This window comes from Dromiciops gliroides, chromosome 1, assembly GCF_019393635.1.
Source record: "Dromiciops gliroides isolate mDroGli1 chromosome 1, mDroGli1.pri, whole genome shotgun sequence".
NCBI lineage: Eukaryota > Metazoa > Chordata > Mammalia > Microbiotheria > Microbiotheriidae > Dromiciops > Dromiciops gliroides.
In genome coordinates, this window is record NC_057861.1 from 86,775,652 (window position 1) to 86,798,839 (window position 23,188).

A 23,188-nucleotide genomic window follows, 5' to 3' on the forward strand; every position below is an offset into this window, starting at 1 on the left:
TTTTTATCTTTGTAAAATGATAGGAGGGGGCCACATAGTCTCTAAGACCTCTTCCAGCTCTACATTTCATGAAGTTTGAATTATTCTCATCTGTATAATTCCACCTCCTGTCTTTTCATGAATCTGGCATGAGGAACCTACCTAAAACCCTAGAGGCTTGCCTTTGTGGTTTTTTAATCTTAAAAGTATTTTATTATTTTCCAATTACATGTAAAGATAGTTTTCAACATTGGTTTTTATAAGAATTTTGAGTTCCAATTTTTTCTCTCTCCCTCCCTTTCCCTGTGTGTGTGTGTGTGTGTGTGTGTGTGTGTGTGTGTGTTTAACTTTTAAGGGAATGTAAAAGGGGAAAAGGGATTAGTATTAAAATATTTTTTTTTAAGTGAGGCAATTGGGGTTAAGTGACTTGCCCAGGGTCACACAACTAGTAAGTGTTATGTGTCTGAGTCCGGATTTGAACTCAGGTACTCCTGACTCCAGGGCCGGTGCTCTATCCACTGCGCCACCTAGCTGCCCCAGTATTAAAATATTTTTAAGCCTGGTTCCTCCTGTGTTGTCTCAAGATGCTTTTTTATTTATATTATTAAATTTTACTTTTGAAGAAGAAAACTTTGTGCTAAGGCTCTTGAATGAGACATTCTTTTTAGGATTGGCATTCAACAAATGTTAACTGTTTCTTTAATTTCTACAGATAGGGATCCTTCCTTTTTAAATTACAAAATAAACCTTGATAGTCAAGGTGATTCTTGTTTACTTTTAGCATCCCTTTTCTAAACCAGTCCCTCAAATAGATTCAATTTTGCAAACCCAGATCTAGGGCAGGATGGCTGAACTGCTGGGCCTGCTGCCAGGCAGGTGGCAGAGCTTCCAAAAAGAAAACTAGGTGTCTCTCCAGAGAGCTCATCTTGTATATACTTACAGAAAAAAAGTGACTTTTTTATGGCTGCTTTGGGGACAAAGGAGGAAGATAGAATTTCAACTTGTATCAGTTGGGGAAGGCTGGTGAATGCTTTTGCAAACCTTGGGTCAAGTGTTGTTATTCTCAGCAGGAGAAATTTGGAGTCATGACTGTGACAACTGTAACTGACCACAAATCAAATTTTACAAAGGACCCCTGGAGTAAACTTTTGCCATTGTCCTCTTAAAGAAGGATGGTTTAGGTCAGTGGTGTCAAACCTGAACAGAAGACCATACATAAGGATTCCTAGGGGCTGCATATTGATTTAGGAACCCACAAAGTAGCATTATCTGTTTTTTGTTGTTGAGTTGTTTTTCAGGTGTGTCAGACTCTTTGTCACCACGTTTGGGATTTTCCTGGCAAAGATACTAGAATGATTTGCCATTTCCTTTTCTAGCTCATTTTATAGATGTGGAAACAGGCAAACATAGTTAAGTGACTTGCCCAGAGTCACACAGCTAGTAAATGTATGAGAGCAGATTTGAATTCAGGAAGAGGAGTCTTCCTGATTCAAAGCCTAGCACTCTATCCACTGTGCCACCTAGCTGTCCTGGAATGTTTTATTGTATTTTTATTTTGTTATATATTTCCCAATTGCATTTACTTAAAATTCTATTTCATTTACATTAACATTTAATTACATTAAAAATTTAATTTGGATAGCATTCTTGCGTTTCACAGTTTATGTTTGACACTGGCTTAGGTAACACAGGAATTGTCTGTTGTAAAGATAGGTCAAAATGGTTTTTAGTAGTGGTAATACCTGGACAGGTCTAGAATTTCATCCTTGTAGTTACTTCTTTTACCAGGACAGAATGTATCTCCTCAAGCCTTGTCATCCTCTTCACTTCTTGTCTGTGTCTTTCTGTGGCTTCTTGCTAGGGCATGTGCTGAAGGTCTTGTTCTTGATCTTTTCCTTTTCTAGGTTACCACTGCATCAACTGGATTGTCAGTGGGTAGAGTAAAGGACTTGAAGGGGCTGTCATCTGAGTACCAGCCTACCTAAACTTGAAAATGTTCAGGATCAGGATGATCACTGGATGGTGGGGCTTTGTTGTTGTTGTTGCTGTTGCTGTTTTATTATTTAGACCCAACAACTCTCTCACACTGTCTTGAAAGACATGGAGAGGAGTTATGCTCTGCATCAAAAGAATGAGTACCCCAAATCATGAAATTAAAGATCATGGAGATAGTGAGGTACTGATCAAAAAATAGAGATGCAGAGAGAGAAGTTAAATGAGCCAGTTAATAGAACTAGTAAATGATGGGACTAAGACTTGATCTGGACTTCTGACCCCAGATCTGATTTTCTATCACATCATTTCCAACACCTCTAGTCTTTAAATACTCAGAATACTTATTTTTCCTTCCACTGAAGTTCTTCCTCATGTGATTCTTTTCTGTGTGAAAATTTTTTCCTGTTTTACCTCTCCCATTCCCTCTTCTTCCCATCTCTCCCTCTTTCTCAACCCTTCATTTTTTAAGAGATAATCCCAACATAATTGACTCACACCCCTACTTTCTGTCTATGTAGACTCCTTCTAAATGCTCTGCTAATGATAAAGATCTTAGGATTTACATGCATCATTTTCTCATATATGAATATAAACAGTTTATTTAACTTTAGTGAGTCCCTTATGATTACTCTTTCATGTTTTCCTTTTTATGCTTCTTGAGTCTTGCGTTTGAATTTCAGATTTTCTATTCATCTCTGGTTTTTTCATCAGAAATGTGTCAAAATCCTCTATTTTATTAAATGTTATTAAATTATTATTCATTTTTCCCCATGAAGGATTATACTCAGTTTTGTTGGGTAGATGATTTTTGGTTGTAATCTTAGCTCCTTTTCCTATCAGAATATCACATTTCAAACCTTCTGCTCCTTTAATGTGGAAGCTGCTAAATCTCGTGTGATCCTGACTGTGGCTCCACAATAATTAAATTGTTTCTTTCTGGCTGCTTGAAGTATTTTTTCCTTGATCTGGGAGATCTGAAATTTGGCTATGGTATTTCTGGGAGATGCCATTTTGGGATGTCTTACAGGAAGTAGTTGGTGGATTCTTTCAATTTCTATTTTACCATCTGGATATAAGATATTGGGGACAGTTTTCCTCTATAATTTCTTGAAATATGATGTCTAGACTTTCAGCTAGTCCATTAATTCTTAAATTATCTCTCTTCTATTTGTTTTCCAGATCAGTTTTTCTGATGAGATATTTCATATTTTCTTTTCTTTTCTCAATTCTTTTGACTTTGTTTTTATTGTTTCTTGATGTATAATAGAGTAATTAGTTTACACTTGCCCAATTCTAGTTTTTAAAAAATTATTTTTCTTTAGTGAGCTTTTGCACCTCTTTTTCCATTTGGTCAATTCTACTTTTTAAGGAATTGGGGTTTTTTTGGCTGATTTTTGTACCTCATTTTCCATTTGGCCTACTCTGCTTTTTAGCGAGTTCTTTTCTTCCATGAATTTTTGTGCCTCTTTTACCATTAGGTCAATTCTGTTTTTTAAGGTGTTATGGTTTGGTGTTAAATGACCTCTAATGTGCCTTCTCATATTTTAATCAAAGAAGTTTACAACACTTATGTTTGGATCCTTTAATCTTTTTTTCATGTATTTAGAATTTTTTCCCCAAAATTACATTGTAAAATACAAATTTTGACATCAATTTTTAAAAAAACTTTGCATTCCAAATTCTTTTCCTCCCTCCTGCCCCTCTGCCCAAGAACTAAAGCAATTCAATATATGCTATACATGAGCAGTCATGCAAAACATTCCTTGAATCTTAATAATGTATTTACTGACCAGGTTGTTAATTTGTCAGCACTAAAAAACTCATAGCAACAACATTAAAATGCATATTTAAATTAGATTGTTGAATTAGTAATGATTAATAATATTTAACAAATAACCATTTAGATAGATTTTTAAGAAGTTAACATTTTTCCTAGTTTGAAATCAGGGGACTTGGGGGCAGCTAGGTGGCACAATGGATAGAGCACCGGCCCTGGATTCAGGAGGACCTGAGTTCAAATCCGGCCTCAGACACTTTACACACTTACTCTGGGCAAGTCACAACCCCAATTGCCTCACAAAAAAAAAAAAAAGAAAGAAAGAAAAAGAAATCAGGGGACTTGGGTTTGAATTCTGACTGACAATTATTAGCATGGCATAGTTACCTCTCAAAAGATTTTTCTTCTGTTATATGAGGATACTAGTAATTTAGAACAGGGCTTCTTAAACTTTTTCCACTCATAACCTCTTTTTGCTCAAGAAACTTTTATGTGACACCAGGTATATGGGTATATAAAATAAATTTCCACATCCTTTTACTATTGCCAAATTTTTCTCAACCCCCACATTCAATTATATGACCCCATATGGTGTCACAACCCACAGTTTATGAAGCTTTGATTTAGAATACCTCCTTCACAAGGTGGGAAGTAAGGAACGTGCTTGGTAAACTTCAGTGTTATAGAAATGTGATTTATTATTGCTATTTGGAAATTCTGAATTATACTCAGATCATTAGTCTGAAAGCACCTCCTTTGGGCAAGATATTGAAGTAAACAAAAGTTGCCACCAGTGCTTCCCTTCCCCAATTATTCCTCTTCTGGGATTCTCCATCCTAAACTGTGTGATGTTTAAAATCTAATGTGTGTTCTTACCTGCCCCCTCCAAAGTTTGGGGGGGAAGCTAGCTAAGATTTGCTGATAAATTCAGCACGAGTTTAGGTTTTTAAGTATTTATTAAGAAGTAAAGACAATACATGGGGTCTCATAACATAAGAAAAGTCTATCTATTTTCCTCTCTTTTTCTCTGTCTGCCACCAAACCAAAGTCCCAGATGAAAAAGGGGCAATCCAGGGAGCCAGCCTTATCTTCCTACTTCCTCTTGACTTCCCTGAATGGGAAGGTCCTTCAAGCTGATTGGTTGAGGGTGGTCTCCTGTTGATGTTCTAGTCCACAGCCTCTGAGAACAACACCCCACTCAGGGCCAGCCAGATGTGGCCTCAATTTAATCATCCTTAAGTAGGTTCTCAGTCAGTCTCTCAGTCTCACTTAATTTAATCAATTCCAAATCAATCTTCAGGTGGGGGCCTCTGGGCATCTGCCAAATCCCATTATTTTATCACAACTGCTCAATCTTACTGTAGGATATCCTCTGGCTTTGGAGGAGTCTCCCATACCACTTCCCGCCTACCCCTCTAAGGATCTCTACTCCCTACATACTCCCTACATTTTTCGCCTGTTGTGTAATATAAAGTATGCTGGATGCTTCTCTGACACATATGCTGATCATTACTTATTTTAAGATGTAAGTGGCTAGCAGTCATTGTAGTTTATAGTCCTGAAGTCAAAAGATCTGGATTCTAGACCTGGCCTTGTCACTTAATAGTTATAAGATCTTGGACAACTCTTTTCTTCTTTCTGAGACTCAGTTTCCTCATCTTCAAAATAGAGACAATGTACAAAGGACCTCATATGGTTGTTGTAAAGAATTAGATATTTTATATGTAAGGAAAATAGTGTTATCCATCTGGAAGTTACTGACTGGCACTAAATTTGCCTGTTCTGGGTCCTGTTTCCTGAGGGGAAAACTGGGCAGGTGACTGAGAGTTTTAATGTGTTTCTGGTTGTTTATAGATCATTAACTGCTTAATGGAGAGAATGTAAAGCAAAGGAACTATAAAGCTGTTTAGGACCTGCTTTTAAATTTTGAAGAGAGGTGGGAGGTCTAGAGCATAGGCTCCAGAAGGGAAGAGGGGAGAGAGAAGGGAATAAGTATTTAAATAGATCCTACTATGTACCAGGCACTGTGCTAAGTGGTTTTACAAATATTATCTCATTTCTTCTGCAAAGGATGGAGTTGGAAGAAAGGTACAGGTTCCTCCTTATTAGGAGTCTTTTAACAAAGGCTTGTTGACCCCTATATTTTAGATGGGATTCTTATATTAAATTGTTTGGATTAATTGGCCTTAAGGCCCCTTCTAACTTTGAGATAAGCCTTTGAGGAGTGGCAACTTAGTTGGTCTCATTTCATGTAACTGATCTAATATCATTACAGTGAAGTTAAGGATTTAATTTGGTTATAATAGCTTAATTTATTGTAAAAAATGTCGATAGTGGCAATGGCCTATAGTGTACATCTGTGTCTGCTTATATACCATGGTCTCACCCTAGCTTTCCTTTTCACATCATTTTTTTGTGAACCATGATATATCATCACTGACTAAGCTATGATTTATGTTATGAAGACCTTTCCTAATAGGTATATAGTTAAATTATTCATGGACTTTTGTGAATGAGGGGCAGCTGTGGTATATGGCAAAGCTGTTGTTATTCTCCCTTTGCTCTTGAAGAGGACCAATGACATCATGAGGGTGATGTCTTGATTTGGTAAGGTACCCTTAACTGAGAGGAAGAACATCTGAGTTCAAGGTCCAACTCTTCTAGTTGTTAAAATATGTAAACTTAATTTTCCTTAATTTTCTTCCTTCTGTTTTGCTCTCTGTGAATTGGGTTTAACAATACTTAAGTTCTCTATTTTAGGCTAATTGTTGGTAACATGCTTTTTAAACTCTACAGGAATAGGGGTTGCTATCAAGTAAACTTTATGCTTTTGAACATTAAGCTTATTTAATTTCTTTTTCTCCACTTTTTCAGTACTTATATTCTTTTTTTTTTTTTTTTTTTGGTGAGGCAGTTGGGTTTAAGTAACTTGCTCAGGGTCACACAGCTAGTAAGTGTCAAGTGTCTGAGGCTGGATTTGAACTCAGGTCATCTTGAATCCAGGGCGGGTGCTCTATCCACTGCACTAACTAGCTGTCTCTCAGTACTTATATTTATCTGATCCCATTGGCTTTTGAATTTTATTAGGTCTATTTCCACAAAGAAACCCACCCCTCTATTCTCGTCACTCATGTTGCTCCTATATACTGCATCTGACATCCATGGCTTTGCACGTACTATTTCTCTTGCCTCAAATTTCATAGAATCATACATCTGGAAGACTATTTAGCCTACTGTACATTCCTTCTGGGTTGGCTCTTAAATTTGTACTTATTTTGTATGTTTGGGTCCCTAGAAAGCAGTTACTACCTAGTCTTAGTGTTGTAGGGTAACTGTGGACCTGAGGGGGCAAAGAAAAACTTGTGCACCTCACCCTCCCCAATAAAAAAAAAAATTGTCTCAGAAGTCCTTTACATTTGGATTTGATTACAACTTGCTTGGTTTGCTGTTAGAATGTGTAATTCTGCATTGTCCTGCTGGGTTATATATATGCCCAGAAGTTTATCTGATTCTTTCAGCCAGTCACAAAGTATTTCTTATTTGGTGTTGTCTGTCTTTATCCAATAGTAAAAGCACTTTATTCCTCTCAAATTAATTAAGGACTTATTCTCACATTGTTTATATTTTTGATTAATTGATTTGATCTGGCTGTCTGTGACTTCTTGGATTTTAATGATTGGAATGGGGAACAAAAGGGGAAGGGAAGGGATAAGCATTTATATAACAGGCAATAAATGCAAGTTCTTTACAAATATTGCATTTGAATGGTGAAAACCCTTACCTTTCTGTATGTAAGAAGAAACTGACATTCTAAGAAAAGTACTTTCTATCAGCTACATAGAAGAAGCTAGTTAGAACTAGAATACAGGGTGCCTGCTTGCCAAAGTATTTTTTCCCTCTATACTTTGATGCCCTTTCCTTGGTCTTCACATCTCTATATCCTCCCGACTATACAAAGCTCTACCTAAATTTCATTACTCCTTTTAATGCTTCTTGGCTATGGAGAGAACAGTAAGTTTGAGTTCCCAGGTATAATATTGACTAGCTGTGTGATCCTGACCCTTAACCTTTTTGTGTCTCCATTTCCTTGTCTGTAGAATGAGAAGAATCATACTTGTACTAACTACTTAATAGGCTGGTTATAAGGCAAGTGCTTTATAAATAAACAACAACAACAAAAATACATGCCAGGTATTATTTTTACTTTAACACAAACTTACCTTTCCCTTTATAGCCTTTTGATCTCTACTGTCCATGGGATCATGAAATCCTTGAATTAGAGCTGGATCATTTGGTCTAGGGGTTTGTCACTCATTTTTTTGTCAAGGACCCCTTTGGGATTCTTGTGTTTGTTTTTTTAAAACACTATCATTGGGGCAGCTGGGTGGCGCAGTGGATAGAGCACTGGCCCTGGAGTCAGGAGTACCTGAGTTCAAATCCGGCCTCAGACACTTAACACTTACTAGCTGTGTGACCCTGGACAAGTCACTTAACCCCAATTGCCTCACTAAAAAAACAAAAACAAAAACAAAACAAAAAAACACTATCTTTTATCCATAGAAACCAGGCTTTAAAATATAATTTAAACTATAAAGAACATCTTAAAATGGAAAAAGATTACTTTGGAGTTAAATTTCTTTTAAATGGAAAGCGAAATTAGAAAGGAGAGGGAGACACACCCATAGACACATAGATTAATTCCTGTGGGGAAACTTCACTTAAAGTCAGACTTATTTTTCTTCAGTTGCTGTTGTCTTCTCTGCCTCTGCCAGCAAAGGAAGATGCTGGCTGCTTTGAGGGAGCCTGGGCATGCTTGACATTATTTACAGTTGCCTTGGGCAGTCTGGTAAAGCCTATGGACCTCTTCTAAGAATAATGCTTTTAAATTCATAAAATATATAGAATTACAAAGGTAATCAGTTATACTTTTTTTTTTGAAATTTCCTAGATGCTAGGTTTAGAACCACTGATCTGATCCAAGTACTTCATTTTACAGATTGGGAAACTGAGGCCCAGAAATGTTAAGTGACTTGCTTAGAAATGGAATTTGAATCTGGTTCTTCTGACTCCACCTCCAGTTCTTTTTTACTCTCTGATAGTGCCTTACAAATCAGAAGTTAATTATCTACCACTTCATCTTATTCACTGCCTTAGTCTTGACGGCCTAGCAGGGTTGTAAGGTCCTGAAGGGAGTGACTGTGCTTTATACTTCTTTACATCTCCCACAGGATCATAGTTAGTGTTGATATTTAGTTGATTCCATTTCAAAAGTAGATTCCAGATTCTCTGCTATCAAGAATTCTCATTTTCCTGATCAAGGTCACTCCACATTCATGTCTCCCAATGTGAAGATTTTAATCTCATCATTGCTTACCAGCTGTGGAAATATATTCAGATCACAATGCCACACTTTGGGGCATTTAGTTTAATCAGCTGCCTGCTGTTTTTAAAAATACACAGACATCTCCAGGAGTGTGAAGTGTATAGGTCTGGATAGCCAGATACAGGCAAATGAGCTTAGAGTTTTTCTTTTGTAAAGCATAACAGTTTGTAGAGCAGCCAGGGTGATTGGAATCTTCATTATCAAGGATTGCTTAGTGATGAGTCTCTTGCTGAGCTCCTGGTCTGTGGTCTGCTAACAGTACCAGGATTAATGCATAGGGAACTACAGATATGAAATGCAGTGATTTCTCTGGAACTTCATTTCTCTGCATATGCCTAAGATTGTGGATGGATAGAGTGTGGAGCTAGCAAAGTTCTGTCTTCCCAGTGTAGCTCATGCCAAAACCCAGGGAAAGTGTCATGCCAAAAGTCTAGAACCTGCCTGCTATAGATCCTTTTTGTGAAACAAAATTACATCTATAAATGGTTGATAACTCAACCAATTAAATGAATGCATTCAAATGCGTGACTGCACAACAAAATGTCCAGGGAAAGGGTGAGACAATGGAAAAAAGACTGCCTTTGGTGTCAGAGGACTTGTCTCTAGATCCCGTTTTCTGTCACTTACCATCTCTGGGATCTTGAAAATGTTACTTACCTCTACCTAAGTTTCTGAATCTTTAAAAATCAGGGGGTAGTCTAGATGACTTGTGTTTCAAGAGTGGGAGCTCAGATGATTCAATCAGTTAGTTTTGTTTGACTCTTTGTGACCCCATGGACCTTACTGTCCATTGGGGTTTTCTTGGTAAAGATATTAGAATGGTTTGCCATTTTCTTCTCCAGTGGATTAAGGCAAACGGAGATTAAGTGACTTGTCCAGGGTCACTCCAGGCCCAGAACTCTATCTACTGAATCATCTATTTGCCTATTGTCTACTGTTAGAGTACAGTTTAGTATTGTTACATAGAAGGTTGGTAAAGGTAAAGTTCTTTCCAGCACTACAGCTATGATCCTACAAACTTATTTTGTTCTCCAATGAGTGACATAAAGGATTACTGAGAGAATTTTGTAGTAGTCAAGGGAAGGGGTGACATGGGTTGATTTTGAGTGTTTGTAGTGTAAGTGGTGGGAAGTCAAGGAAGTAGAATCAATAACATTGGCAACTGATTGGATGTGTGTGTATGTGTGGTGGTGGTGGTGGGGGTGAATGACAATGAAGAGGTAGGATAACACCAAAGTTGCAAACATTGTTGTGTCCTCAGCAGTTGGAGAGATTGGGAGAAAGAGAATGAATTCAGTTTTGGACACATTGAGTTTGAAAAGGCTCTGGGACAACCAGATGGAAATGTCTGGCAAGCAGTTGGTGATATGGAACTGTAGGGACCAATTTTTAATTAGTGCCATTTTTTTCCATTTATTTACTACATTCCTTGAGGGCAGTAGACCTGTTCTTTACTTTCTTTGAAAGTAGTACCACATTTTCCATGATACTTTTAAAGAGGAACCTTGAGAAGTTGTAGTGTGTCCAGAGAACAGCAATTAGGAGATTAGCATGTCTGTGATGTTGTAATGTTTTCCAGTCAGTAAGTGTTATAACCTACTGACTTTTATATTATGATTACTCCATAGACCTTTTAATAACTATATTGTTTCTTATTACCAAAGTAATTTCGAAACTATACCCCATAAAATAAGAGTTGAAAGGATTATGTTATACATATATGTGTGTGTACACACACACACACACACACACACACACACACACACATATACAAACACTTGTTTATATATATATATATGTCCACTGAAAATTAACTATACAAGGTTACCTTAGATAATAAAATTTTTGTACATTTCATTGAACTTAAGTAATATTTTCTTTATATTTTTAATCAAGACACTTTTTATATTAAAAACTTTCACTCACATTTGTTTTACTAAGATTGTGTTTATAAGACTACACTCTAGTTTTGTACAAAGCCAATTTGGCAGTGAAGGATGACTTTTTTCGGGACAACTTTGGTGCAGAAGAAGACTAAACTAATAATTCAGATTCCTATAGCACTTTCAGTTTTAGGTAGTGCTCTTATCATAATAACCCTGAAATACAAATAGTACATTATCATGTCTATGTTATAGACAAAACAACTTTGGCCCTAGGAGAATTGAAAGGGCTTTTTTCAGGACATGCAGTTAGTAAATGATAGAGCTGGAATTTTAACATAGCCTTTTCTGACTTCTGCTTCTGGGTAATTTATCCTACTCTATTGCTGGCATCTCATAAGCTCACCAGATTTACTGTTTTCATATGAGAAGAAAAAAGCACAAAAAATGGTAATGATTTGAACATTATTAAAGAAATGTCATTTAAATTAATTTTGTGAAACTTCAGGAAACAAGTTACTTTTTAAGCTGCTTTTGGTATGTGCTGAAGCATACGTGTCTCAGTGGTTACCACCATTATTCTTTTTTGTAATAAATCTTGAATTTTAATTGTTTTCCATTTTGGGTCTACATTTATGAAATGCAAAATTGGTTTTCTTAGTCAAAGTAGCTTTATAGGATTAGCCATCTGTATGAGATACAGAATTTCTTTAGCATTCTAGCACTGTAGTACATTAGATCGATTACCCTGTTCTCTCTACTATACTCTGAATGCAAATATCTTTTACATAAGTGTTAAAATGAAAGTCAGGAATTTAAAAAAACATATTTAAACTGCCATTGTTGTATAGGAGTGGAGGAAAGCTATTGATGAGAAAGTGTGTCTTGGAAGACTGTGGAAGATGTGTTTCAGTATGGATACATTTAAGGCTAGATGATCTCAGAGAGGGTCCCCTCTGCTGTGATGTGATTATCTGACAAACAGAGATCATATAGTAAGAGTTACAGGAACTATGAAAAGGACATAGGAATTATAGTCACCTCTCTCTATGCCTCTGTCATTAGAGGGTTAGATTAGGTGATGTCTCAGGGCCCTTCTAACTCTCAGTTCTCTGTTTCCAAGAACAGAAGAATCTCAGAGTTGGCCACGGAGAGTATCCAGCTCAGTCCCCACTTGAAGCATGAATTAATAGGGTCATAGGGAATAGAAGGCAACAGGAGAGGGAGGGAGGGAGGGAGGAAGACAGAGAGAGAGGGGGAGGTGGGGAGCGAGCAAGTAAGTGCAAGCATGCATTGGGGACATATTGGGACCACCATGCCTGGAAAATGTATGAAGGAGGGAGGTATTGTGGAAATAGGTAAATATAGCTAAATTTTAGGATACTTAGAAGGGAGTTAAGTGTAAGAAGACTGGAAAGATGGGAAGGGGATAAGTGATGAAGAAATTTAAATGGCAAATAGAGGAAGGGAAACCATTTAGGTTATTATAATAGTCTAGACCAAAGGTGATGAATTCTTGTACCATGCTTGTTGCTGTGTAAGTGGAGAGGAGATATATAAGAGTGATGTTGTGAAGGTAGGAATCATAAAATTTGTCCACAGATTAGATATGTGGAGTGAGTGAAAATGAGGAGTAAAGGATGACATAGAGTTTGCAGATCTGCAGATCTGGGAGACTAGGAAATTAGTAATCATTAGTAATTGGGGAGTCTGGAATATGGAAAGGTTTGAAAGGAAGAAGGAAGGAAACATTTATTAAGCACATACTATGTGTCAAGAACTGTGCTAAGCACATTACAAATGTTATTTCCCACAACCACCCTGGGAGGTAGTAGTCACCACTATTACTCCCATTTATAGTTGAGGAAACTGAAACAGATAGAGGTTAAGCGACTTTCCCAGGATCACATAGCTAGGAATGTCTGCAGTTACATTTAAATTCTTCATGACTCTGAGCCTAGAGCTCCACTGCATTCCCTAACTGTTTTGGATATGTTGAGTTTGAGTTGTTTATGGGACATCCAGTTAGAAATGTCTAAAGGGAAATTTTGTGTGACTATAGGTCAGGAGAGAGAATGGATATATAAATCTGAGTCATCTGAATAGAGATGACTATTGAATTCGTGGAAGCTAAGTTGAAGTCATCAAACAAAATGTAATGCAAGAGTTCATAGTCCATTAACTTTAAAAATATTTTAATGAATATTTCAACATAATTGGTTTCCTTTTCGATCCTGTTTTATTTTAAGCATTTAAAAAGGGTTCATAGGCTTTGCCAGATTACCAATGATGTCTGTGGTCCAAAAAAGGTTAGTAATTCCTGGATTAGAATCGAAAAGGACCCAAGTTATGGTCTTAGGGGACATCCACAGTTATTAAATGTGATATGAATAAAGATCCAGCAAAGGAGATTGAGAAGGAATGGTCAGAGAGGAGGAGAAGCCTGAAAGAGCTATGGAGGAGCATCTAGGAGGAGAAGATAATCAGTTAGTGTTAAATACTACAAAGAGGTTGAAAAAATGAATCATGACTAGAATTATTTGGGTTGTGAGGATATAGCACTCACTGAGATAACCCTAATATTAAATAGTACATGATATTTGTTTATAATTGGACAGATCAGGGTGCAGGTAGCATTTGAGTTGAACCTTAATGATTAATTTCTTTGCAATAGAGCACAGTGCCTTGCACATAGTAGGTGCTTTCTCCCTCTTTACATTTTCCTAGATGCTGGTTCTACCCCCTATCTTCATTAGCTTAAATCTAGTTTTATACTTATTTGTGTATGTTCTGTCTTTTTACTGGATTGTAAGCTTGTTGGGGGCCAAGACTATTTTTTTCATTTTTGTATTCTAAGCAGCAAGAATATGGCCTTGCATATATTAAATACCATTAGTTCCATAGGTCAGACAGAATTACTAGCATAGCTACAATCAATCTGCCCAGAAACAGGCTAGCCAGGTGTGTAGACAATGGCTATAGGAATAGAAATTCAAGTAGTAATAAACCTAATTTAATTATCAGGAGCAATAGTACCAGCAGTAACAATTAGGTTAATAGCCTTTTGTTATGGCAGATGAACTGTTAAATAAAACATTGAACAATTCTCATGATCAGTGGTTATAAAAGTAAAAGGGGTAGAGTTTAGTAATCTCTGTCCCCCCCTTCCCCTATTCCCCCCTTTAAAAAACAAAGCTTGAAAGATATGTATAGTAAGCAAAAAAGAATTACTAGCATAGACATTTCTATAAAGTGTCTAACATAAAGTGATTATTTGGAGAGCCTACATTTTATCCTTCATATGCTATGAAAGACAGAACTTTGTAAGTCTCAGTTTCTTCATATATAAAAAGGGAATGATAAATAATACACTTAAAGGGTTAGTGTTATGAAGATACTTTGTAAATCCTGAGTACAATGCAAATGTGATTTGTGGTTATTGTAAAGAAGCTAAATGTCCTAATCCATTTGTAGAAAGCTTTTCCGTTGGAACGTAGGTCCTAGCAGGGTCCATAATATCTAGTAGCTCCTCTAAGGATGAATACCACTAATTTCTCGGAGCTGTGACCACTAAAGTTTGAACACTAGTTGATGTTTTTTGCCATAGAAATTCAGAAAAATATGTACTAAATTGTGGAAGAATTACAAAATCTATCTATGTAATAGATAATAGGATTAATAGATTGAGGAAATCACAAATTGTTATAAAGTTGCTATACAATTTAGTCAATTTCATTCAAGAAAGAAGTAGCATCCCCGATACCTGCTGGAACCATTATGGACATATATAGATATATAGTTGGGATTCTTGTTCAGGCAGCGATTGAATAGGAAGTCCACTGAAATCCCTTGAAACTGAAACTCTGTGATTCTCCCTTTCTAAGACTCCAGAGTAATACTTTGAGCTTCATCCAATGAGCAAATTTAGATCTGTTTTTGCCTGCCTCTGTGGCACAAATTTAGAATTATAGAATGTTGGGGCAGCTAGATGTCGCAGTGGATAGAGCACCGGCCCTGGAGTCAGGAGTACCTGAGTTCAAATTCGGCCTCAGACACTTAACACGTACTAGCTGTGTGACCCCAGGCAAATCACTTAACCCCAATTGCCTCACTTAAAAAAAAAAAAAGAATTATAGAATGTTAATGATGAAAATAATTTAGAGCATGGAATATCAAGACTGGAAAGGATTTGATAGCAAAGAATGTTAAAACATAGAACACATAATGTTGAATGGTACCTTTAGACATTGAATATTAAAATTGAGAAGGGGGGGCAGCTAGATGGCTCAGTGGATAGAGCACCGGCCCTGGAGTCGGGAGTACCTGCATTCAAATCTGGCCTCAGACACTTGACACTTACTAGCTGTGTGACCCTGGGCAAGTCACTTAACCCCAATTGCCTCACTTAAAAAAAATTGAGAAGGAACTTAATATATAGACTAGCACAACTTAAAGCAGGAAAGTATTATCCAATGTTAATAATGACAATAGCTAACATTTATATAACATCTTAAGGTTTATAAAATACTTTTAAATATTTCATTTTATCCTTACAACAGCAGGTGCTATTGTTCTCTCATTTTACTGAGGCAGATAGTAGCTAAGTGACTTGCCCAGGCATCACACAGCTATTAAAGGTCTAAAGCTGGATTTGAACTCAGACTTTCTGACTCAAAGTCCAGCCATCTATTCATTATGCCAAGTAGCTGCCTCTACCTACACTGGTAGGTGTAGTAGAACTTGTGCCTCGGACTTACAAGGTGAGGGCTTCTTTTGATTATTTTGAAAATGTATATGGTAAAAATGTTACAAAGGTCTTTTCTTGGACCTAAGTTTATATGCATATACATATTTACTTATGCATGTACACATGGATATGCATATATGTGAATGCACATAGATGTCTATATAGTTGATAGAGATAGGGAATTGACCTCTGATTTCCTTTACTCAGAAAACTCCTGGGTGAGGAGACTCTCTCTCCCAATGCAGGTCTGTATCTTGTCTGCAAATTATAATTTTAGAGAATTGCTTAGCATGCTGAAAGTTTAGGGACTTACCCAAAAGCACAAAGGGAATATATGTTAGATGAAGAATTGAACTGAGATCTTACTGGATTCAAGGCCAGTGTGTGTGTGTGTGTGTGTGTGTGTGTGTGTGTGTGTGTACTTTAATCCAGTCCTCTGTTTAGAATCTAGAATATCAGTGCTAGAAGAAAAAAATGGCTCGTCTAATTTCTTCCTTTTATAGATAGAAGACTTGTGAATAAAAGATATCCAGTGGTTTTCCTTAGACTGCACAGAGAAAGTTAGTATTCCAGGCAGGTCAAATTCTGACCTTTTAACTCCCAACCCCATGCTCTGCACTACATATCTGTCTCTTCTCCTTCCTTGCCTCCCCATACCCCATTCCACTACCAGTACTACAATCGTACTTTCAGATATTTACTATATACCATTTATCAAATGATCTTCCCTAATTCAGAGTTGAATTCTTATTTTCCCTGTGTGTGTATGTATGTAGTAGGGCAGGAAAATGGTGGAAAGAAGCCTGGTCTGGTCTTCATTGACTCCAAGTTAGAAGGAGGAACATCAAAGGCTATTTAATCTAAACTCATGAGACTGAAAATCTCCACAGAACCTTCTACAAGCGATCATCCAGTTTACTACTTTTCAAGGCATATGGTCTCAACTTTGGATAGGTCTGTTGCTTAGGAAGTTTTTCCTTACATCAAAACCAAAATTTATCTCTCTGCTATTGCTAACTATTGTTCCTTGATCTATCCTCAGAGATAAAACAGAAATAACAACAGCAGCTACCATTTATATGACACACCTATTATGTGTTAAGCACTGTGCTAGGTACTTTACAAATATCTTATTTCATTCTCACAACAACCCTGGGAGGCAGATGCTATTATTTTCCCCATTTGTTGTACTTCAATCATTTAAGTCGTGTCAAGCTTTTTGTGACCCTGTTTAGGGTTTTCCTGGCAAAGATATTGTAGTGGTTTTGCTGTTTCCTTCTCTAACTCCTTTTACAGATGAGAAATTGAGGCAAACAGGGTTAAGTGACTAGCTCAGGGTCACACAGCTAGTAAGTATCTGAAGTCAAATTTGAATGCAGGGCTTTCTGACTCTAGACCCAGTGCTCTATCCACAGTGCCATCAAGCTTCTCAAAATCTAATTCCAATTGTGGTAAATAGCCCTTCAGACACTTGAAGACAACTATGACATTGCCACTAAATCTCTTCCATAAGCTAAAGCTTCCTGGTCAGTGTTTTCCTCTGACCTTTGTCACAGTGCCTGGAATGTAGTAGGTCCTTAACATACTCCCAGTGACTGACTGGACTTTGTATGACATGGTTTCCAGTTCTTTCGCCATCTTTATGTAACCACCTCTAGGCATACTTTTAGTTAGTTAATGACTTTCCTAACATGTGAGGTGCTCCTTGTGTTGTTTGACCTCTTGAATTTTATTTTACAGGGGATTTTGTTCAGATATGAGTTGGAGGGGCTGCTTGATGGCGCAGTGGATAGAGCACTGGCTCTGGATTCAGGAGGACTTGAGTTCAAATCTGGCCTCAGACACTTGACACTTACTAGCTGTGTGACCCTGGGCAAGTCACTTAACCCCAATTGCCTCACCAAAAAACAAAACAAGACAAAAAAACCAGATATGAGTTGGACTAGCTGGTTCATGAATTTCATTCTAAATCAGACATTCCATGACTGCATGTGATTCCTATATTCTCTGCAGGAAGACTTTGAACAGCTCACTTCAAGCACAAACATTCTGTGTTCTGTAGTATAGTGGAAAGGCCTAGAACTTAGAATCAGAGAGCCTGCCTCTACTGTTTTCTTGATACTTTTGTAACAGTTCTAAGGCATATCACCTAACCTCTTCAGGCCTTTGTTTCCTCATCTGTAAAATAAGAGGACTAGACTCTATGGCCTCTAAGATCTCCTGTCGCCTTTAGTGTGTGATAGCTAGGGATAAGGAATTCAATCTCCTTTGATATATTCCATTTCACTTTTCAACAGCTTTGATTGGCAGGCTGGGGAAAGATAATGGACTTGGCTCTGAATTCTGGCTCTACTACTTATTGCCTCTATGACCTCTTCTGGGCATCAGTTTCTTCACTTGTAAAATAATGGGTTTGCGCTAGATGATATTTAAGGTCCCTTCCAGCTTTAAATATTATAATACCAGATTTTTCACTTATGCCTTATAGTGCAATTTCTTTGATGGCTAGCATCGTGACATTTCATCTTGGATCAGTCACTCTGATGTGGCTCTTTCTCAGGACAGTCTCTTTTAGTGGGGTTTTTGAGTTTAATAATAAAATGGAATAAGAATTTATTCGACTAACTGGTTGTTATTTAAAAGTGTTTAGAATAGAAATCCTCTATGTATTGCTAATATGAATATATGCATCACCTGGATTTGATGGAGGTACCTTATAATCCAAAAAGAGTTTTATGAAACCCTGGATTAATAGGAGCAAAATGTCCTTCAAATGAATTCTAAACTTTACCCAGATAGCTAGCAGATAAAAGACCCTACCTAGTGACTTCTTTTCCCTCAGGATAGTAAGTCCCTATCTTATGGTAACATCTGGGCATCCTCATCCTTGCCAAACCCTTTTTTGGAATCCTCTAGTCTTATCATGATGCTTCTGTATTTCCTCCATACTTGTTATAACTGAAATTGTTAAACTACTTTTTGCTTCTGGGTTGATGTCTGTATCATACCATTGGAACTGACAATGCCCTGTAATCAGTGAACTAAAACCTTATATACCTTCAGAAATGGGGAGTCCTCTGAGCTTCTCTCTCAGGAGGGAAGTCTCCACATGATCATGTGTTTTGTTGTCTTTCTTCTTGGGACAATAAAATATTAAATTAATATTATATTATGTTTTTCTGTCTGTCTCTGATCTGTTTTCATAGGAGAAGTATGCTTTTTCTGTCTGTCTCTGATTTGTAGGAGAAATTAAACGTTATTTCTCTGATCTGGTTCATTGTAGGAGACAGGCAGTTATAACGTTCTCTTTCTAGTTAGTAGGAGATATAATATTATAATTTCTCTGATCTGTTTATTAATTTTTAGGAGAGATTAAACATTTCTCTGATCTGTTTATAGGAGAGACAGGCAGATATAAAATCTATATTATAATATTTGACAGTATATAATCAATTGATTAATAGGAAGACACTTAAAGGAATTATACCATTCAGTCAGTCCATCTGCACAGAATGCTTCCTGTTCCTTGCCTTTTGATAATTAACATTGTGTTTCTTGCTATCAACTCTTTGGTTAAATGAAGTCACAGGTACATTAGTCCTTTCCTAAAATATCTATGAAAGTTAAATAGAAAATTGTAATGGGCAGTTATTTAGGAAGTCTGTTCTGCTAAGGCATAATACTGTAGTGACTTAGTTGGAATAAGTAGAAAACTGAATAACATTAAAATGTTACCAGCACAGGGTAGGTTTTGGAAGTATGTTGTTAGGTCTGTACTAAGCCCAGATGGGAACCTACTTTCTATCCACCACAATGCCACACACAATGCATTGTACTTAATACAAATTCAATAAATTATGGTCAATTATTTGTGAATTCTCTAACTGTTATCAGCAACTTGGACACAGTATTTACTTAAGCTTTCTCTTTGAAATCCAGTTGCCATCAGTGTTCTGCACAAAGGAGATTATAAGTAAATGTTTGTTGAAAAGGAAGTTGAGTTGGATCTGGGAGACCTTTTTTGATCCTTGGCTCTGACTTCTGCTAAGCCTATGACAATTCATAGGATTAGGATTGTAGGATTTTATATTTGATTCACTTTTTCATTTTAAAGATGAAGAAACTGAGGCCCAGGGAAAGGGAAGGAAGTTACTTGTCCAATGTAACAGTGGCACAATCACTTAGGTTTATGATTATCAGTAGACTGAGAGCAAGTCACTTTAGCTCTCTTGAGTTTCAGTTTCCTGGTCTCTAAAGATAGCACCTACCTTACAGGCTTGTTGTGAGGATCAGTTGAGAGGTTTGTAAAGCTCTTTAAAAACCATCAAGTGCTACCATGTTCTCATCTGTAAAATGGGGAAATACTTGCACATTCTACCCCAAAGGTTGTTGTGAAGAAAGCAAATTTGAAAGTCCTAATATATGATAAAAATTTGAGCTATCATCAAGTTATCTGCTAACTGCTAAGTTTCATTTTTCTTTCTTTTTAAAAGTTACTTTCCAATTTGACACAATTGAGTAAGAGTTTTTCAAGGTATATTTATGTTCACATATTGTCTGGCCTGCCTGTGTCAGAAACCAAATTGCTTTTTAGTTTCCTGAGATTGGCCTTATCCTAAATTGAATTCATTTTGTAAAAGTTTGTATTAGATTTTCTAATCCCATTGAGATCAGTTTCTTTTGTTGGTTACATGATTAACTTGAGAGATAATAATGAGCCAGACTATCTTAAGAATCTCTGCAGGCATTTAAATTGAGTTGTATTGTTGTCCTCTTAATTGAATAATAAATTAATTAGCTATCTTCATAGATGCTTAAAAGGCTTTTAAAACTGGTACAATGGCCTTCTGCTCCAAGCAGGAAAAACTCTCCCTTTACTTGGTTTACTGAATCCCCTTTATGATGAAAATTAATCATTTAAAATCAATTATGATTCTCAGTAGTTGGTGGGTTTTCAGATGCTGGTGTTTGTTTTGAATGACAGTGCTCTTCTAAAGTTCAAAGTTGTCAGCCAAAAGTTATTCTACATTGTCCCCTGCTTTCCTGTCCTTGTGTCTTTGCTTACACACAGGTCTGTAATGCCCTATCTTTCCTCCATCTCATTTCTGCCTATTGATATTTTACCTACTTTTCAAGGGTGAAGCTCAAATTCTACTTCTCTAGCAAGTGTGCTTTGATTTTTCCATCTGACACTGATTTTTCCTTCATTTAATCTTATAGCACTTTATAGTGCTTTTATGGACTTCTACTCCATTTTCCATTATATTGATCTGTGTGCCTTTTGTATCCCAACTTTCTCCTTCAATGAGAGTAAATCACCTAATATCGAAGTTGGAACAGATTTCAAAGGCTATATAGATGAGCCCATTCCTGAACCAGGTTCCCCTGTACAGCATTCTCAGTATATCATCATCCATACTTTTCTTGAGGACTTCTAGGAAGGGGGAAACCATTCATTCTTGTGATAGCCTGTTCTACTTTTGTATAATTCTAGTTAGGAAGTTTTTCCTTACATAGGAATGGTGAATACATTTGTGATTTTGTTGGAATAGGGAATTCATGGATAAAGAAACCACCTCTCTCTACCAATGAAGATTGGCGCTTTCTCTGCAATTTATAACCTTAGAGAGTTGCCTAGAGAACTGAGAAGTTGAGTAATTTGTCCTGGGTCATGCAGCCACTGTGTATTTGAAGCAGGATTGGAACCCAGGTCTTGCTGGCTTTTCATACAACCCAAATTTGCTTCGTTGACACTTCTGCCCCCTGTTCCTATTTCTTCTCTTGAAGGTCAAGCAGAACAAATAGAATTCCTCTATCTAGGATTAACCTTACAGATACTTTAACCTCAATCTTCTCCTCTTTTGGTCAAACAGTCTCAGTTCCTTCAGCATGGGCTTGAGGCCCTTTATCATCCTGATCACTTACTTCTGGACACACTTTCATTTGCCAGGGTCATTTCTAGCACACTGTACCCAGAACCAAACACAACGTGCCAGATGCTGTATGGCTTGGAGAAAGAGCCATGTGACTGTTCCCTCCCTGGGCCTGGATGCTGTGTGGCCCAAGGTTGCATAGCTTTCTTTTTATTGGTTCTTATTGCTTTTTGCGGGGTACAAAAACCTGCATGTATTTTTTTCCACTTGAATTGTTACATAACTATACCTTCCCTATCTTGTGCTTGTGAATTTTTTTTTAAACACAAGTTTAAGACCTGACATTTACCTGCATTAAATTTTATCTTGTTAGATGTGGCCCAATGTCAAGTCTAGAACTTTACACATCTTGTTTCAGTAGATTGATAATCTTAAGAGTGTGACTCTTTCTCCCCTTTGTGCATATCACAACATACCCATGCCTTCTTATTTGATCTAATTCTTTCTGTGTTCTGTCATAGATTGATTGTTCACTTAAGACCTATTTGATGTGTTGGGAACTTCCTTTAGGTCTTTTTACATTTTGTGAGTATCCTTGCAGCTCAAGTTTGCAACATTATCAACCCACATTCTTCTTAGTTAGTCCTTGGTTCTCAGATTTCTTTAACTCCTGAATGATATCTCTTATACCTCGTCCTACATTTTGATCATTAGTGGAATAATAGGCTATCCTAATTGTTCTGAAGTGCTGTGACTATGAGGGAGAAAATAAGGTGGACAAGGAAAGAAGATGATAGGATCACAGATTTAGAGCTGGCAAGAACCTGAACAATTATTTAGCTTAACCCTTTCATTTTACAGATGAGGAAACTAAGACCTATAAAGAATATGTGACTTGTTCAACATCATGTAAATAACCAGAGGTAGAACCAGGTTTGAACCTAGATGTTTCAACTCCATTATCTAGCACTCTCCTGTACCAAAGTGAAAGATGGAAAAGACTCCAACTAATGTAGCAATATTGTACCATCCTTCATGTCTATCTTTGTCTTAGAAGTTATCTTTGTATTTTTCAGCACCTCATAGTACTGTGTACTCTAAAGAGTAGTTAGGTATAGGGGGCAGCTAGGTGGCGCAGTGGATTAAGCACCGGCCCTGGATTCAGGAGTACCTGAATTCAAATCCGGCCTCAGACACTTGACACTTACTAGCTGTGTGACCCTGGGCAAGTCACTTACCCCCTATTGCCCCGCAAAAACAAACAAACAAACAAAAAAGAGTAGTTAGGTATTATAATAATCCTTGTTATAAGTTAGTATACTAAGAAGTGGAGGCAAAAGCAGGGGAATTTGTGGCTTCTTCCCTTTGTTCCCTTTCGTGGAGGGGGTGTGGAGCTTTGCTTGTAGGAACCCTTCAAGGAGTTTGTAATTAAATGTGAATGTATGGTGGGGAGGGGATGCAACATCTAAGTATATGATATGTAAGGTGTAAAACCAAGATGTCAGACTTACAGCAACCTGCAAAGACTCCAGAGTAGTCTGGCCTGAGCAA

At 37.1% G+C, this 23,188-nt stretch overlaps 1 protein-coding gene across 1 annotated transcript in view; it reads left to right on the plus strand.

Moving 5' to 3' along the window:
- The window catches only part of TRAPPC9 (trafficking protein particle complex subunit 9), a 994,996-nt gene that overhangs the window by 341,377 nt on the left and 630,431 nt on the right, over positions 1-23,188 (plus strand).